We start from the raw sequence: 9,155 nt of genomic DNA, 5'->3' as shown, positions 1-9,155 counted from the left end.
AAGTGTTTACACGGCTGTAGTACTATAGTGTAGAAAATGGCTCAAACCCACATGGACTACTGATCTCATGACTCAGACTAAATGTAAGCAGTGCCCAGAATCAGACACTTCCTAACTGATCGACTGGCTCCTCCACTTTGACTTATGGCATCGTATCACTGATGGTGCTCCTCTTCAGCATGCCTCTTAAGCTTGCTAGGTATGTTTCCAAACAATTCCACACATCTTTCCACTGAAAAAATGCTGACCAACTACTTGTTATTCAGCATTTATTGGCTTTTTTTTTTTTGATTATCCATAGATTATCCATGTGCAGGGACTCTCATCTTCTTCTCCCCTCAGATTCTCTGTGGAGGTAGCGGACTGAGGGGGAAGGTGAAGCGAGGCACGGAGGAGGACAGACAATGGTTGCAAACAGCCTTTTTGCACTAGCAGGTACCTCGGTCAGAATCCCCCGAGGCTGACATGTTATTCCCGTTTGAGACAATAACTTGCCCTTTGAGTCATCCAACTGTGTGTGCGTGTCTGAGAGAGAGTGTGTTGGATATTGTGTTTGTGTTAGAGTATAACAAAAAGCCAAAGAAAACATTCCCCTTCTGATCATGCCCTGACATTGTGTTTGTATGTGTGGTAGAGAGAGAGAATGGCAGTGGATATCTCTCTCCCTCTCATAGTCAGCGTGCTTACTGAGACAGGAAGAAATGAGGTTAACAATAGATAATCGGACATGGGGTGCTAGTCTTCCTTACAATAGGCCGTCGCTGGCTCTCACAGCTTGTTACCGTATGCTCCTCAATAATTAATGCCCTCCTCCCTGGATGCTCTGCTCTGATATAAGGTTACTGCGCTTAGGGTCCCGCCACAGGAGGGGCAGCTGCTCTACCAGCTCAGCGTTTCATTTCTTCTTATTTTAAATACCCATACAGGCTCCTCTCCAGCTTGGCCCTGGGTGCCCTTGTATGAGCAGGTCCCGGTCAAGGTCACAGGACTAATCTTTTTCAACTTGGAGTCAGCACTTCCTTTATTTTATTGTTTTTCCCCAGATAAAATTGGAATGTTTTGCCATTTTCTCTGAGATATGCTGCTAATGGTGTGCAGTTTTAGGAATTTATTTGGGTTAGAGACAAAAGAAGAAAAAAGTGACCACATCATTAGCAATGAAATCGGTAATGGGCTGCAGCCATGAAGAGAGCTAATGTAAAACTGTTCTTTTTTTCAGTTTCTTGAAGTCTGCATCTGAAGTGTGAGGTGGTCACATGTTGTGCCACAAACTCGGGAGTACCAGAGTACTAGAGTTGTGTTTCTGTAACTCAATTATTCTGAATAAAAGACTTCACAGTAACAGCCTAGAAAGTGATCAAGTCCACTATGTTCAATATCTCAGTGGAAATATCATCTTACCTTTTTAAATACTTTCTGATAACTGAACTGACTGACTGAACTGAAATTGAAGTGTATTGTTCAAAGAAACAATATATACCCCCTATATTTGTGCAGTGACTGCTCCACTGGGTGTAAATCTTTAGTAGCAACTGAATTTGTTGGTGCTGATGATGTGATTGGTACAATATTTGTGTGGGCTAGTGCCAAAATTTTTATTGATATCACTTCAGTTCCAACAGCCTAACACCCTGTTAATCAGCTGGGGGTTGACCTTGTCTGTTGCCCAGCCTCGTCCGTGACAGCACTCCCTGTGTTACTCGTAGTCAATCCATTAATGGATTACACGTTACTCCGTATTTTCTTCTTTCTCACCCTGTGACTCAAATCCACACAGAATGCTGACATCGCACAACTAGCTGTTGGGATGAGCTTTCCATGACCACACCTGAAGCCATGGAAGAAAGACAGTTAACAGCACAACACTAAGCAGCACGAGCAGCAGGTGCTATAGCTAGCAAGCCAAGTAGCTTCCAGTTTACAAGTGAAATGGAATTTAACAGGTTCATGTATCCTCCCAAATGTTGAATGAGATGAAAGAAAGTGAGGGAGAGAAGGCAGGAAGCAGCAGTACATGGTTGGCATCTGAACCCGTATGCCACCAAGGCCCACACGTTAAAGCTATGTTCTGTTGAGAAAGGGCCAGGGGGGAGGCTTGTATAAACGTTCATAGTTTGTACAGTTTTACACAGGATTCAATCTGTAGTCACAAGTTGACAGTGCTTCTCAACTGGAATTCAACTGATATCTTGGGAAACATCCACTGTATTCTCAAGGCTAAAATACTGTATCTGCAAATATGTCCAAAAGTTCATTTGTGCTCTTTTACAAAACTGGAAACTATGCATTATTTCTGTAGTATCACTATTGTTCACATTTCCCTCCTCACACAAACAGTGAGGAAAATTCATATTTAAATTTGACTTTAACATTGTTAATTTTTCATTAATGTCCCGAAGACAATCTTCAGTCAGCTCACAAATAGGCTACCCCTCAACGACGTCTTGGCCTGGGGAACAATATTGCGACAGTGCTGCTCTCCAGAGAGAAACTTTACGATCTGCTATAGAAAGTGTGAAAACTGGAACAGGAAGTTGGCAGGCCCCTCACTGTTCTGACATATGCAGAAACCCCCTACGCACAGGGATCTGTCAGTCAGTTTCAGGGGCACAGCTGCAGCAGGGCATGGGGAGAATTAGCCCCCTACTGTGCCCCCCACACCCCATCCGTCCATCTCCACCCAGCAACCTTACCTCCTCCACCACTCATACTTCCACCCATTCACCCGGGGACCGTCTTTTCCTTTGGTCCTAATCATGGAATTTCTGCAAATAATATGGTTTATTTTAGTAACTGAGGGGGTAGGAGTCAAGCTCGTCAAGGCTGTCCGTTTCTGCCATTTTAATTCTAACTGTACGTGCTGCAGAGAAGTGATGTGACAGGAAAAGACACATCTCTGATGCTACAGTAGCAAGGTAGAGCAAATGCTAATAATATTTGGTCAAGCGTCTCTCTTCACATTCTGCCCCTTGCACCATTTATCAGTGACTTCTTTGGTTTGTGCTTCTTTTCTGCATGACTAAAGTAGTTCTTTATTCCTTCTCCTAACACATATGTGGCAAACGAAGGATGGACAGCAGATGAAGGGGTGACTGACAACAGAATGAATAAGAGAGGAGGATGGTAAATATGTGAAATGTGCGTGGTAAGGAACGTAGCAGTCATTTTCTCTACTTGCAGTCCTAAGAGCGAGGGAATGAGTGGCCATCTCTCTACACTGGGGATTATGTCGGTCAGCTTTTGTGTGCAGAAGGGTTTAGGGGTTCACACCAGATTAGGGACTGGAGGATTAAATTAGAAGACTTCAAGAAAATCCTTCAGACTCCGCTCAGTTTATCCCTGTGTAGGCAAACACCAGTTTAAATTATCCATAAATACTGTTATGTGTATCAGTGGTCACAGTACATTAAGTACTTATGCACTTTTAATTACCAGAAAAGGTATTTTGATCAAATGTTGCGAAAGAGGAATTCTATTTATTGATTGCTTTTTATTGGAATTTCTACGAAAATGGTAAGCATTGCATCCTCTCAGGGCTCCAGTCACACCGTATTCATTATACTAACTTGCTCAAGTTGGCAGAATGTCGGAAAATTAATGAATTCTTAGATGATTATTGATTTATTTTGTCTTAAACCAACATGTAGAAATCTAGCAGAAATTTAGAAGGCTCCATGAAATGCAAACAGTTTTGTAGTGTAATCAGTTAGTTTGTAGTGCTTACAAACAGGTCATATCCACTGTAAAACTGTAAGAGACAATGCATGAAAAACAAGAGATGTTCTTTGGCCTTTTCTGTGTATTTTGCTAAGAGGAGCATTAATTACATCGTGATTCATATCATAGTTGTAGCCACTCCGTGCATGTTCCAGGCTTTCGCAGTATGCATGCATTTTTCCATCCACGCAGAGAGCTTGTGTGCGACAGGCCTGTTAGTACTCCTGAATTCAAATCCAACATTTCCTTTCATGTGAGGCCTTGCACCACATGGCTAACCACAAACCAGCCTCCAAGAAATCTCTAAAATAAACATCTGCGCTTTCTTTGAGCCCGTCTCAGTATCCATATGTGGTGCTCAGGCCCGTGTTTTACTGAAAAAGCCAGGACCCTTAATGACCTTGACATCTTACGTTTAAGCAACGAGGATTAAACCACGTTTTATACCTTCTGTTTTTTAAAGAAAGCATCCGTCCACCAAATCAGAGGGTGAACGCTTGCAAACCTAAACACTGGACCGCATAATGACAGCCAAGGCCTCTGGCAAAGAGGCCACAGAGGTTGTAAAATAATGTGGGGAGGGATGGAGTGGGGACTGACCAGTGCTTAAGTATGGGTTTCCTTCTGGGTTATACGTGTCTTTATGTGTGTGCAGGCCTTGTGATCAGCGAGCCCCAGAGTGGAATGGTCGCCTCAAATAGAGCGCAACAAGCAGCTTCTCAAGTCAAAGCCTGAGAACTGTGTGACAATCTGCAGCTCAGCGGGAAGGGACGTGATACCACATCGGTGTCAGGGAGGAAACTGGGATCCTCTTCTGTATTTCCAAACCACCCTAACCAACATGTTCATGACAAATTGTACAGCAGGTTAAAGCAAATGACAAATTGCAAGCTCATCGTACCACTGTGGTAAACATTCGCTCTCTGACATACATTTAATTTTAGGAGGGGTTGCTGAATGACATCCAATACCAGGGTTAGAAAATTTGTGATGAGCGTTTGTGGTCAGAGTTTAGACAATCCCGTGTGGCATTCCAGGACATTCACAAACCAGTTTCCTCCAGATGTCCAGAACAGAAGAGATGTTGTGGTTTCCTACATTGTTAACTCTGATTTCCTCTACTCAGTATATGCATATAATAACATAACATCACAGCTATAAAGCTGCTGGTAGAACTCTGAACAAGAAGTTTTCCAAGAACACATTGACAAATAATGCAGCAGTACAAAGGGACTGTACACAAATGATTTGAGTGTGGAGGGAGGCTGAATCTCATGCTTCTCTTCCCTTAATTAAAAAAATAATAATTAACAATTAGAGATTGCCAAATGTAATGGAAACATATTGCAATCCATTTAAATCTATGTTTGAAAGCTCATTAGGGTAACGTGCCATCACCTTTACAGGTGCTGAGACACTTGAGCATCACATAACAAGATGTGTTTTAGCTGCAGGAGGCTGGGAATTGTTTCCTCCTGGCAGCAAAGGAAAAATCGCGGTAAATCAAAACAGATTAGCCTTGGACCATGTTTAAAGCCAACCACTTGTCTGTGAGAGAGGGGATATATAAACAAAGATTTAAGTGCCCTGGTCCCACTTTGGCTAACTGCAAGAAGGACAATAAAGAAAATACATTACATGAAGTGATCATATTAGTAATGTTCCAAACTTTAACTGTAACCTCTCAACATGGAAAACTTTGCCATTAGTAAAACAAGTTGGCAGCAGGAGATGCTGAACTTGGATTACACTGTAGGCTAATTTAAAGACATTTAAATGTACTATATGCATAATGCACTAAATTAATGTAATGCTGTAATTCTGCTTATCATAATGATGTGAGGGGGCAACTGGCTCTTGACAAGCTCTTTAGAGAGCTGATGTTCAATATAAAGATTCACATACATATTATGTTCAATAGGGGCTGAAACAAAATAAAATCTGGAGCTCGAAAAGAAAAATCACAAAACAATATGCTTCACAAAACAAACGTTTAGTGGGGAAAAAAAACCCTCAAAAAACACAGATGCAATAAGCAGAAACATTAAGAACATAAACAGACTTCAGCCTTTAGCCAAAAGAAAATGTATTTTCTGATGTGCCCTAATATTTTTAAAACAGTCCCTAAGAGATTTTTTATTATTTCTGGAGAGCTATGTGTTGTTGTAAACTATGCATAAATGTATGTGTACAATGTTTGCCACGGACATCTATGTTATGCAAATGAAGGTACATCACGCTTAAATGAAGAAAACCTTCAATGTGCCTTCTGTTCCGAGCTCACTTAATAACCACAAAAGCTCCTTGAGTGGCAAACGAAGGACAGTTTGCGCCAAAACCAATTATTGCGCCTTTGTTTTAGTGGTTGTTAAGTCCACAGATCTCCTAAGAGCTGGAGCGCTGTTTTGATGTCTTTGAGTCAGGGTTGTTGGTGGATGGCATTAGCCACAGCTACAGCCACAAAGAGCCAGGCAGCGACGGGGCCCGAGCCTCGGTCCAGATGGCACGCTGCCACCGCGACCTTGTCAGCACCTGCTCCCCAGGCACTTTGTCCGGGCATCGCCGGCGGGAACTGAGACGGGCACATCATGCCACCCCATCGCCATGGCAGCTAATGAGTCCCGTGCCCGCTTAATTAAGGAAACCAGCTTAATGCAAGAAAGAGGGGAGGCGGGGGGGACATTAAAAAAACAGAGCATATGCTGGACCGCAACCAAAACAACAGAAATAAATAATTAGCCCCCAAAAAAGGAGTGATCGCTAGAGCCAAAATATCATTAAAATTTGAAATGTAAATCTCCTTATCGGCCTCCCAATGTCACGAATTAGCACTACAGCCTGACGCATTAAATCAAGGCTAAAAATATTCAATTAATAAATGAATGAGTGGTGATGAACTTTTGATTATTTTGGGCTACAGTCCAAGTGCACCTTATCAGGGAATGTCACCTTGGACTAGGCCTCGTTGGTCTGTTAAATAGCGTCAGAGCATCCTTCTTTATCTGCTTATTTATTTCTTTTTCTTAAAGAGCACTCCATATCGTGGAGCCTCTCCGCTGAGACGGGGGCTGTCCGTGTTTATGCCTGATTAGCCAAAGTACCACAACATGCACTTGCTTTTGCTCCAGCAAAAAAGGCAATAAATCATTTAGATTTTATTAAACTCAAATTAAAGCCGTGTGCGTGTGATGGAATTACGCCGTTTAAAATGTTACATGTCAGCCCCGCCCTTCCCTCTGGATATGCGGATAGACACACATGAGCCTACACCTTGTCCTCTTCCTCTGCCCTCATCAAGCACACACACACGCACACACAGACAACCCCCTACACTCCTCCACCCTTATTATGCAGGACAAAAATGTCCCTTTAAGAATGTCAGCCAGTTCCAAAAAAAAGAAGGCACCGAAAAAAATAAAAAATCCTGTGTCCCTCTACATCTGAGGGCCCAGAGAGCGGGGGAGGGGAGGGGAAAGAGAGGAGGGGGGGGCTAATGTGCAAACTTGTTTCTGTCCTCTACGGCTCGCCCATCATTTATTCAGCAGCTCGGCGCTCGAGACGGGCCACTCGCATTTGCTTGATACTCAATTATACATTAGTGTACATCACTTGGCAATCTGTTCATATCAATTTAATTGGATTTTAATATTGCCTCTGATCTTGTTGTCCAATTAACAGTGCTGGCTGGCAATAAAGCAGAACCACACACTATGTGACACCTTTGATCCCCGCCATATGGAGCCCTTCCATTGATTACCGGCACCGCCACTGAATTTCACTCCCTCAATATGGCCTGTGATGAATGGAGGTGGAGGATATGTGTGGTGGGGGGGTGTGAAGGGTTGTGGAGTGTGAGGTATGTGCGGAGGCATCATCATCATGCCCCCCCCACCTCCCTCCACACCCACACCCACCCAACCACCACTGATGTGATAAAAATTTCACTTCGCCGCGCAACTTCATTTATTCTGTTGACATTCGCCTCTGATTAAAAACAATAAAAAAAGAGAGAGAGATGGTGCGACCATGCCCTGAATAGCATATGCAAATCGAACCCTGGGCATCTATCTTGTTGAAGCCAAGGGGACTGACTGACTGAATGCCTGCTGCCTGCCTGGCACGCTGGCACTGCCTTGACAATGACAACACACTTTAAAGCGACACCTTTTTTCTTGCTATTTCTGGCCTCTGTCTTTTCCCCTTTCTTCCTTTGTTTCAATCCTTCTGTTTCCTCTCTACCGTCCTCTCCCTCCCTTCACCCATCTACCATCTCCTCTCTTCCATCCCTTGTCCTCCTTCCCTTTACTTCCTCTGTTGATACTCGTAGAGTAACAGTCAGCAAGGAAGGGGAAAAAGAAGAAGAAAGGTAAAAAAAAAGAAGGAATTCAGATTATTCACTCTTTTCATAAAAATGAAGCAGAGGAAAAAGGGACAAGTAGGTGGAGAAAGACGAGAGGAGGGGGAATCCATTTTTTATAGGGACTTACATGAGTTCTCAAAGTGGTAAACAATAAAAGCTGCATGGGAAAGGATAAAGAGGAAAGAGGGAGAAGAAGGGCTCACACAGCCAGGTTGAGCTGTAGCCATAAAAATGACCTTTGTGGAGGTAGTTGTGGTGAAAGTGTTACACCAGTTTTGTTCACATGAAGCTGGAGGGCAAGCTGAGCTCGTGAGATGTGTGAATGTGTGTGTGTGTGAGTGAGTGTGTGTGTGTGTGTGTGTGTGTGTGTGTGTGTGTGTGTGTGTGTGTGTGTAGAGGGGGATTCGGGAATGGGGGGGCTGCATGGAAAAAGGAAATGGTTGGATGGTGGTTGTTTGGAGGGTGCAGTTGGGAGTACCAAACGCCCGAGTAAGACATCTGAAAGGGCTTTGAAGGAGTGTGTGTATACAGTATCTATGTGTGTGTGTGTACAAGACTGTGTTATATTTGACCCAGTTCATGTTAAAACGCACATTCCTAAGATAAGGAAAGGTGTGTTTTATGTGTGAGGAAGTGTGTGTGTTTGTGTGTTTGCCTGCCTGCATGCCCAGATACTCCGTGTGTGAGGCCTGGGGGCAGCAAAGAAGAGCTGATGTCTGATCAAGTGGTCAAGGCTTCTGCAGAGTCGATTCTGCTCAGGGCTATTGACTGACTAACCCTCAGCACTGCACTGGAACAAGAGACTGTACACTCATCTATCTATCTATCTATCTATCTATCTATCTATCTATCTATCTATCTATCTATCTATCTATCTATCTATCTATCTATCTATCTATCTATGCGGCACAAATTGATCTTGACTGCAGCTCACCTACTTTTAAGACACCAAAGCTTTATACCAGTTATCTGTATCTGTGCCATCCTCTCTCTCTCTCTCTCTCTCTCTCTCTCTCTCTCTCTCTCTCTCTCTCTCTCTCTCTCTTTCTCTATGTCCCTGTTTAAAGCACCACTGAGT

Source organism: Chaetodon trifascialis, chromosome 13 (genome assembly GCF_039877785.1).
Source record: "Chaetodon trifascialis isolate fChaTrf1 chromosome 13, fChaTrf1.hap1, whole genome shotgun sequence".
NCBI lineage: Eukaryota > Metazoa > Chordata > Actinopteri > Chaetodontiformes > Chaetodontidae > Chaetodon > Chaetodon trifascialis.
Note: the sequence above shows the minus strand (reverse complement) of the source record.